Here is a 10921-nt window from a genome sequence, read left to right as displayed (position 1 = left end):
GACTGACTACTTTACTTTTTACTTTATTTGGCAGACACATTGATCCAAGGCGACATACAAGCCGGTTTTGACATCAACAAATTAAGATGGACATTAATGTCACCATAACACGCGTCATAATCATCAATAAGATTAATTTAAGGAAAAGTTAAATAACCCATAGAAGACATATGATAACTTGCCAAAAACTTGGTAAGTACAGCAAGTGCAGAATTGTTTTAGCCTGGCTAACGCCAAACCCCATCTCATCTCTCATTGAGATGGGGTCTGGAAACTAGACATTCATTTTCTTGTATTTGAAACGTGGTTTGCGAATGCCCAGAGCCGTTTATTGTACAGACGCATTTGATTATCTATCAAATGCGTCTATACGTAGCTCATAACGGCTTCGGTGTGTCGTCATCGTCTTGCTGCCCTCCCTCTGTTCTGTGATTGGTTCCTTTGTTGAGGTGAAAACAAAGTCCATAGAATCCAGGCTGCCTAGCAGCGTGAATAAAACCGTGCGCGTAAGGCAGCATGGGAAACCCAGGCTAGAATTGTTCAGCATTCAGCATTAAAATCGTTCCACATTAAAAATCACAAAAAAGTAAGAAAGATAAGAACAAAAAGATAACCTATAAAATACAAATATGAATTTGTCCAAAAATATTTGAAGGCAAGTACAGACTTATCAAAATGTAAAAAGAAAAGCTATAGGACAGTTTAACATGTTGGCTTTATAAGATTAATGTTGGCGTCAGCTATAAAATGGTGGTATACAATCAATGTTATAGTTCACTCCCAAAACCCGTTCACTCATAGGCCGCCATGGTTATATACAGTACTTCTCAATATTTTCTTCTTTCTTTTCAGTCATGTCTTAGTAAAAAGGTTTCATGGGTTCCCAATATTTTTTATGATTAGTGATTTTCAGTAGTGTCTGTTGAGATAACCATTTGTTTTACTCTAGTCCAGTGTTACAATAAGTCTGGCAGCAATAGCTATTGATACTTGGTCCCCACAGTAATGTCTAGAAGATACAAAGTCATACATGCAAACATTTAGCTTTTAAAAAAGGGGCATGCCAGTTATATCCACCTCCTGCCTGCAGCCTTCCTCCAAAACTCCAAAGCTGCTCCAAAGATTTATGTTCTGTGAACACAATTTACCTATTGTGTGATGTGTTAATCACAACATTTTTTCTAACAATTTGACAAACTAAGCCATTCAACTAGCCCGCTTGCTTATGAGACTCAGTGGCTGCGCAGTGTGCGCTTGGGTTTTGGGTTGCCAGGTTTTATGACAAAAGGGTTGAAATTGAAGGTGTCATTGTGTAGGCTATGTGTAGGGTGTATATCATACCCAATTTGGCAACCCGGGAAATGTCAGACTAACAGAAAAATGTATGGATGCGTGATGTAAAAAAAAAAAAGTTTGATGGTCATGCAAATTCTGGGAGTTTCCCAGGAAAAATAACAAAACGGGGGCGCCGGGAGATTACATTGAAATACGGGAGAAACCCAGGAAAAACGGGAGTGTTGGCAGGTACTGTAAAGTACTGCTCAAAAAATCAAGAGGCCTAGTCACAAAGCATAGGTCGCCATAATAGGTTGTTCATTCACAGAGGTTGTATGTTCACTGCACAAGGCTTCACAAAGGTCACAAACAGGGTGCGATGTTCGTTGTCTGGCAAAGGCCTACAAGACAGAATAAAACAACCATCACAAAGGGTTTATGAAACAAACAGTGCCTATAACTAAAACAGAGTACTCTACACATCATTGTAATTTATACACTTTATCTGATATAGATAACAACTGCAGTGAGTTGGGAGAGAGAAAGCAAGAACACATAGGCTACTACTGGCCAATCCTCTCCAATTGTTTAGAATTGGACTCTGGGCGTTTGGGAACAGCTGAGGGAGGAGGCTACTTGAAACTGTGAGTTTCGGTCGGTGTGAGCGAGCGGACTTTCAGTTGACAGTAATTAACACCCTTTTGAACAATCTAAGCTGTGCGAACGTCAGAGGGCGGTCTACGCTGATTCATCATTAGTGAGACACGAGGACAGCTGCATGCAATTCCTATCAGCATAACAATAGTGGCTGCTGCTGAAGCGTCAGCATAAGCGGCAGCCCTCGTTTAAGACGGACACGGTCAAGACAAGCAAGTTTACCTGTGCAAGTTCACCGAGCACAAGCACCGACAAAGGCAAATTGTGCCATTCCACCATATCTGTTATCACCGGCCATTGCAGAAAACGGCATCATGCCAAAAGGGGCAGAAATCGCCTTAACCTCCAGGAACTTAAACGGTCCTCACTGACAGAAACCTCCTTCTCCATGGGCTTGTGGAACTGTCAATCCGCAGTCAACAAAACGGACTTCATAGCTGGCTATGCCAACCACCTTTCATTGGAACTCCTTGCTCTCACTGAGACTTGGATCAAACCAGAGAACACTGCCACCCCGGCTGCACTCTCCACTAACCTTACACTATCCCACACCCCTCGCCTATCTGGACGAGGAGGCGGGACGGGCCTGCTGATCTCCAACAAATGGAAATTCACCCCGCTACTGCCTTCAAACAAATATGTCTCATTCGAATTCCATGCCATCACAGTGATCGCCCCAGCAAAACTCTACGTGCTGGTCATCTACCGCCCTCCAGGCCAACTAGGCGACTTTATTGACGAACTTGACACTCTGCTATCCTCCATCCCTGAGCATGACTGTCCACTTCTTGTTCTCGGTGATATGAACATCCACTTAGATGCCCCAGGCTCAGCGGACTTTTTGGCCCTAGTCCACTCCTTTGACCTCGAACTGGTTCAAAGCCCACCGACTCACAAAGCTGGCAAAGAGCTTGACTTGATCTTCACTCGGAACTGCAGCACAGACACCCTCATGGTGACGCCTCCCATCTTTCTGACCACTTCTTCATCCAGTTCAACGTCAGCCTGACAGAACAGCCTCCGGCTCCTCAGCCCGATGGTCACGCTCGAACCTGTCTCCAACGCACTTCTCCTCTGTGGTTTGCCTCCGGTCTACCTCCACTCAACACCTTCTCCTCTCTGGAGGTTAATGAGGCCACTGACTCGCTCTGCTCCACACTGACCTCGTGTCTAGACGAGCTGTGCCCTCTTACCACAAGGCCAGCTCGATCCAAACATTCTCATCCATGGCTAAATGATACCCTCCGACGCCAGGCGCCAAACTCAGAGCCGCTGGAGAGGAAATGGCACAAATCCAAACTAGCTGACGACCTCAAAACTACCAGACACTCCTGACCTCCTTCTCAGCCAGCATCACTGCTGCTAAGACTGCTTTCTACAATGACAAAATCAACAGCTACAGACACTCGAAAACTTTTCTCAACCTTCAAATCGCTCAACCCTCAGCTGCCTCCTCCTCCATCCAGCCTTACTGCAGATACCCTCGCCTCATTTTTTACAAACAAAGTGGCGGCAATCAGCAGTCAATTCTCTACATGCCCACTCAACGATCTGACTCAAATACCGCGACTCCTACAACCTCTAGGGACTGCTGGAACATCTTTTTTTCAGCATTCACGCCTCTCTCGAGAGTGAAGTGTCCAGACTCCTGACATGCAGCCGTCCTACCACATGCTCGCTGGACCCTATACCTACGAGCCTACTTCAGTCCATCAGCCCGACCATCGCCCCAGCAATCACACATGTGATCAATGCCTCGCTAACCTCCGGCACATTTCCAACAGCGTTCAAAATGGCCCGGTAACACCGTTATTTAAGAAAGCTTCTCTCAACCCTGCTCCAAGTCGAGAACTACCGCCCTGTCTCACTACTGCCTTTCCTATCCAAAGGCATTGAACGAGCAGTCTCCAAACAGGTCTCTGACTTCCTTTCACAGAACAACCTTCTGGATCCAAATCAGTCTGGGTTCAAAAGCGGCCACTCTGCCTAAACGGCTCTGCTGTCTGTAACAGAAGCCTTAAAAGAAGCCAGGGCGACCGCCGGACATCAGTACTCATTCTGCTTGACTTATCGGCTGCCTTTGACACGGTTAATCACCGTATCCTTCTCTCTATACTCGCTGACATGGGAATCTCGGTTCTGCTCTCTCCTGGTTTGAATCCTACCTCACAGGGCGCTTCGTTTAACGTATCATGGCTTGGTCAGCTATCTACACCTCACCATCTCACCACAGGGGTCCCCAGGGCTCAGTGCTGGGCCCCTCCTCTTTGCTATCTACACCACCTCCTTGGGACAGATTATCCGTTAAGCGCGGCTTCTCATACCACTGCTATGCAGACGACACACAGCTCTATCTGTCCTTTCCACCTGATGACCCCTTGGTTTCAGCACGGATCTCGGATTGCCTTTCAGACATAGCTACATGGATGAAGGCACACCACCTCCAGCTGAACCTCTCAAAGACTGAACTGCTGGTCATCCCAGCTAAACCTACCATACACCACGACATCAACATCAAATTTGACTCCCTGTCTGTTTCACCGACCAGGACTGCAAGAAATCTAGGAGTTGTTCTCGACAACCAACTAAACTTCTCAGATCATGTTGCCTCAGTCGCCCGGTCATGCCGTTTCCAGCACTCTACAACATACGGAAAATCAGGACTTACTTGACTCAAGATGCTACCCAACTTCTGGTTCAGGCAATAGTCATCTCCCCGACTTCGACTACTGCAATGCCCTCCTGACAGGTCTCCCAGCCTGCGCAGTGAAACCACTTCAGATGATCCAGAACGCGGCGGCGCCTGGTCTACAACCAACCCAAAGGGCACATGTTACCCCGCTGCTCATCCAGCTACACTGGCTACCTATGGTGGCCCGCATCAAATTCAAGTCTCTAACGCTTGCCTACAAAGTAGTCTCTGGTTCTGCTCCCACCTACTTGAATGCCCTCATACAGACTTACACTACCTCCAGACCGCCACGCCCTCTGACCCGAACGACGCCTAGCTCTACCACCCACCGCACGCTCAAGCCAATCAAACTTTTCTCATCTGTTGTTCCTCGTTGGTGGAACACACTGCCAGTTCCTACAAGGGCAGGGACATCCTTCTCCACTTTCAAAAAACTCCTGAAGACCCAGCTCTTTAGAGAACATCTACTCTCATAGCAACACTTACAACAAGTCTTACTGATCCTAGCACTCACCAGCCGTTTAAACTGACAAGTAACTGTTAAAACAGCACTCACCGACGACTTATTCTTACTGTACTCTAATGTTTTTTAAACTGTCCTAAAATTGTGAGAATTGTTCTAAAACTTACTGTTTACCATGTTGTTAGTCGCTTTGGTTAAAAAAGCGTCAGCCAAATGTAATGTAATGTAATCTGGCTGGTCTCCATTATCATTGCATTGGCAGCGTCACCGGTTCATTTTGATTTATAAAGCAGTTATTGAATTGCTATCTTATTTAGAAGTTTTCTCCCCTTGCAGCTAACAACAGGTATAACCTCAGGTCTAACAGTATCATTCTATTCAATGTGCCTATTGTTAGATCTGACTTTGGAAAAACAGCATTTAGTTATAATGGCCCTTCAACCTGGAATGCACTTCAGAAACAGTTGAAACTTGATACTGTATGTTCATCACACTTTCTGATTTTTTTAAAAATGTGACACTTTAAGTTATCAATGTGAATGTGTTTACATTGTCTTTTTTAACTCATATATGTTGCCTGTTTTGTGGCTTGTATGGTGTTTATTTGTTGTACATTGTGTGTTTTAGTTTTGTATGTGATGTCTTTTTAGTTAAGTGCTGCCTTTCTTGGCCAGTGCTCACCAGGAAAAGAGGCTATTGTCTCAATGTGACTCCGCTGGTTAAATAAAGGATAAATAATAAAAAAAAATAACAATAAAAATGTATAAGAAGTTAATGTACAAAACCAATGTAAGAAAGAGCTTACTTCTCCAGACCAAAATGAATCTCCATGCAAGTCTAGCAAAAGAGGACAATATAATTGTAGGGTTAGTATATTATCACAAAATAAATACACATCCCTTACAGACAACATTTGCCTATTGGCAGTCAATGGCCAGTGTGTCACTGATAACCAATACTGGGTCAACACTCCACACCATGTTATGCACCATTCATCCATATTTCAAACAGATTTCCTGGTGGAGATTACTGGTGTCCACATGAGTAAGCCCATCAAATATGCCATACTACACATGTATCCAGCAGACAGATATGATCATGTGAGCACAGTAGACAGGTAGACCATTGTTTGTGGCGTCAAGAATACGTTTCAGTAATTGAAGCTTTAGTAGAGTAAGGTTCAGTAACTGCTACTGACACAAAATTTAAACAGAAATAATATTGCAAATAAGAATCAATATTGACATACAATTAGTATCCAAATGTATTTGGAAAGACATTGCTAATAACATACACATTCTTATTTAGTAGTCATTTCCAGTGAGTAACGGATATATAAAAATGAACAAACTGTGGTGTGTATGGAGTTTTGATATATCAATTCACTAAACATACTTACAGTCCTCAGTCCTTAGGAAGGAAGCACTTTGAGCTCTTCACCTTGAATACGGGGCAAAACATATTTAAACATTAATGATTCAATAATAAATCTCTTCAACATGCAATCTTGAAGAAGCTACTTTTCATCTTTATATCTTTCCTTGACCTCATGATGTTCATCATCAAAATCAAGGGTAAGTGGAAAAGACTACAGGACAGAAGACAACGAAAAGGTCAGAGAGGCCATTCTCACCTGATTTATCCATGAGTGCAACACTCTCCACAGCCTGCTAGAATAAAGATACACAGAGATACAGAATAGGTGTTGTCCAATCACTGATCAGGTATTTCATTCCAGAGAGAGAGAGAGCAGGAGCGGGAGAGTGGGAGAGAGAGAGAGTGAGAGAGAGAGCGGGAGAGTGAGATATCTGTGATGAGATCTTGTCAATGGTAATCCCCAAGTTCAGCAAGATACAGTAAAGGATCAACCCTGGTGTGCTGACTGACTTATCAAAGATCTAGGATCATTTTTTTTAGAACACATGACACATAATGTAGTGCTTCATTTACTCACGGATGCAATCTATTCTTAATACTCACATCTTTACAACTCACAGGATCGATAAAGGGAGAGTCTGTAAATAAAGCAAGTGGAAACAGTGAGTCATATTTCAGTAAAAAGAGTGTAATACATTTGAGAGTGTTTGTGAATTTACTAACTTTTACTCTGGTCGGCATGTGGTGGTCTGTGTCAAATGGAGAGGAAAAAATAATGGCATTTTTGCTGCAAACAAAAACAGGTTCTGAGCCTCTCAGTGAGTTTGACATGTGTGGTGCTGCCTTGTCTTACCTTGTGTGTTTACGCCTCTCTGTGAAAGAAACAAAATGTTTCCACTGTAATTCACTTCACTAACCACATTCACAGATACACATCTTGAAATGACAGAACTATCCTGAGCGATCTTCAGCGACAAATCAAGCACACATGAGGAAACAGACTGTAAATAATCAGTTGGCCTATCACAGCTCTTGGTCAAAAAACACATAAGGTGACGCCAAACAAACAGATGTAACTGGTAGAAAATAGAACTGAATCTGCCCCTCAATATTTAACCTCTATGTTGGGTTCCGTCTGTGTTGCGTTCCACCCAAGTTGCGTTGCATTAGTGACATGTTGATCAAGCTGATGACCGCCACCTTAATCAATGCTTGCTTTTCCACCAGCTGTGGCACGTTTCAGAAACATATCTACGCTCTGCTTCGCTTTGCTTTAAATATGCACAGGATGCTTGTCACTGCCTGAAAATAGTTCAATGGCCAGAAGCAGAAAAATTACAATATGCCCCCGAAGACAAGCAGAGGACGGAACAAAAACGTGACACACGCAACATGATGATGACCAATTCATTGAAAATGAAATGAGCAGCTTCATCTAGTCCTAACTGCATGTGAGCGTCCGACAGTTGCAAAAACATTGAAGGCTCTCTGACCACACTGAATTTGTTAAATATACTATTCTATTGCGACATAAATTTCTTGTCCAAAATAGAATTTCAACTTGAGCGAAACAGGGCGTTCGACTAAATTTTGCTCAAAATATCAAGCCGTGTGATGCCGCAGAGCACTGCATTGCTTGCAGAAAGTTTACACCAAATGCATGGCATGTCCGTAACATCACTGCTGTGGTGTTGCGTGCAAGTGTTCACAGAATGTCTTCCAGCACCCAGAGTGAAAAATAGGCGCCATTTCCATTTTCTAGATGACTCAAAGTTGCAGCTGCACGTCTCACAAAGGCGTGAATGTGAATGGTCTAACCTGTTGACATGGACACCGAAATGAAAACAGAGTGGTAACGCATCTGGCATGCAAGTGACTAGCCCGCTGGTGTGAATGAGGCCATAGACCATCCCAATTGAAAACAAAGCAGTCGAACTGATTTTTGACAAGGTGTTAGTCAAAAAGTGCATCTAGTGAGAACTTACTGAACCAGACAATTGCTGCTGCAAGGATCCCCAGGACTAGGCAGACTCCAGACCCCAGCAAACCATAAAACAACGGCCCATGATCTAGCACCGAATACATCATAGCAATGTCTAAAAAAAAAAAATACTAATTATTTACATTTCTGATAAGCAGACATTGGTAACAAAGTAAATAGTGCTCACGTTTTACAAAACTGTGTGCACAATTTACTAAATCCTGCACACTTTTTACTAAATTGAGCGTTCATTTTACAAAAATTAAAACGTGGGCATAATGTTGTAAAATGAGCACACAATTTAGTAAAAGAAGCACATGTTTTCTGGATGTACACAAAACAGTATCTTGCAATGACCCCTTCAGGGTTCTGTAATCGAAAATATAGACCCAGGAAATATCTGCGCAGATGGAAAACAACAGATTAAATGTCCTACCATGTCAGAGAAGACCTTCACAAGAGGAAGACGGTGTGAGAGGAGGAGATTAATGAGTGGGAAGAAAAAGTAAAAGGTTACAGGTTACATTACACCATGACTCTGGATATGTGGTTCAATTTGCTTCAGTGTCAACATAGTTACACAAAAAAATGACAAGTGTTATTATAGTGGATGGAATTCACTATCTTGAAATCTCCTGGCTTCTTCTTCTTATTATTATTATTATAACCTTTTCTTTTTACCTTTTCAAGAATGAATGTGACTCTAACCGCTTAACGTAGACATGTTGAAATAACCGTTGTGTAGGTCTGGAGTTGGACAAGAGAGTTACTTTTTCAGATTTTCTTAAAAGTTTATACTTTTTGAGGGGATTAAAAATGTCAAAAAGCTCATTTTTCCCCCATAGACTTGTATGGCTGTGATGTCATAATGGCCTAAAGCCAGCTGCACTCTTTAAGCTCCCAGAGAAGTTCCCGGGCTAATCAGAACACTGGCACAGGTGTCACCTGTGAATTCAACTGTCTCAGCTTCTAATGCATACAAGCTGGCGCTCCCTAAAACTACAGATCCTGTTTAAGTGTTTCCCGTCTGTCAAAATAAAAGTCACAGCCATATCTCATTCTTAGCGCATTATATCTCCAGAACGGCTTGACGCATATTCTTCAAATTTGGTACAAGTGTTTGGATGGACTCAAAGATTAATTCTCTGAGCGCGATATCTCAAAAATGCCTTGATATACATGCCTGAAATTTGGTATGAGTGTTTGTATGGACTCAAAGATTAAATGAATTGATGTTGGAGGTCAAATGTCAATGTGAAAAACACCTTGAGTGTTATATTCTTGAATTTCCCCTGGGGATCAATAAAGTTTCTATCTATCTATCTATATCTATCTATCTCAAGAACGCTTTGACACACAAGGTTTTTTGGTACAATGGTTTGTATGAACTCAAAGATTAAGTGATTCAATGCTTTTTTTTCCAGGAATCTCCCTACCAACATAAGCTTTCCATCCACTATTGTAATTCCTCTGGCATTACATTTTCTAGTTATATCTTGCTGTATATGTTTATATTATACAGATGCAAAGCAATAAATTATACTTACCCTCTTCTGGAGACATATCGTACAAAACATGATCTGTAAAAGAATGGAGAAAATGTGAGAGGATGAGATTAATATGTGGGAAGAGAAAATGAGAGGTTACATCACACTATAGCTGGATAGATCACACTCTTATGAAGAGATTGTGCAATGTGTGTGTGTGTTAATGTCAACATCTACAGTGAGACCACAAACAAACAACAGACTGATGACACAGCGATGGGGCATAATACGTCACATAACCTTTAGTGTCATTTGCGTATTTAAAACGCAGCTAGCAAGGATCCTGTTTTAAAAAGCAGCTAGCTAGTGACAGAGCAATAGCCTGATGATATTTAAAACAGTGTTAAGCTTTAAAAAGCAGCTAGCTAGTGACAGAGCAATAGCCTGATGATATTTAAAAGGAACCCTGAGTAGTACGACATATTGACCTTATAAGATTAACGTTGGCGTCAACTTTAAAAAGGTTATATAAAAACACTCCAAATTGCAATTGCAAAGCAATAAATTACACTTACGTCCTTCGTAGTCATCACTCATTTCAGGAACTGTAAAAGAATGGAGAGAATGTGGGAGGATGAGAGTAATATGTGGGAAGAGAAAGTGAGGTTACATTACACTATAGCTGGATAAATCAGAATATATCTTAGTATTTCTCTTCCATTCAGACTACAACAAAACAAGATTATTTAAATTTATGGGGGATATTACTCTGTCTTTTACTATTAATGCGGTTTAGAACTGTACTGCTTAAATCGGAAGTCTTGGAATTTAACATGCTGCTGTGTAGATGATCATGATTGCTGTGTAAATGAAGCTTGGGTTCACCATCTGGAAACAAGAACTACCATATCCCAACTATACATAAATAATAAATAATATATAAATATATAAAGAACGCTGCTTAGATCATACCAATTATACACTATTAA

The 10921-nt window shown here is 41.9% G+C and overlaps 1 long non-coding RNA gene across 4 annotated transcripts; it reads right to left on the bottom strand.

Moving 5' to 3' along the window:
* Window positions 1-1592: 1592 nt before the first annotated feature.
* Window positions 1593-10150, bottom strand: LOC125292405. Of its 4 annotated transcripts, none has more exons than XR_007193182.1 (11): window positions 9993-10150; window positions 8882-8896; window positions 8450-8560; window positions 7318-7336; window positions 7188-7213; window positions 7068-7102; window positions 6721-6803; window positions 6487-6527; window positions 5893-5924; window positions 5769-5802; window positions 1593-1676 (listed from the first exon to the last, which is right to left on the bottom strand). It is a non-coding gene; the product is annotated as an uncharacterized LOC125292405 (long non-coding RNA). The 4 variants fall into 4 exon arrangements; XR_007193180.1 differs by having other exon boundaries at window positions 6721-6757; XR_007193183.1 differs by having other exon boundaries at window positions 6721-6754.
* Window positions 10151-10921: the final 771 nt, after the last annotated feature.

This window comes from Alosa alosa, chromosome 3 (genome assembly GCF_017589495.1).
Source record: "Alosa alosa isolate M-15738 ecotype Scorff River chromosome 3, AALO_Geno_1.1, whole genome shotgun sequence".
Taxonomy (NCBI): domain Eukaryota; kingdom Metazoa; phylum Chordata; class Actinopteri; order Clupeiformes; family Clupeidae; genus Alosa; species Alosa alosa.
Note: the sequence above shows the minus strand (reverse complement) of the source record. Positions and strands in the feature narration are given on the sequence as shown.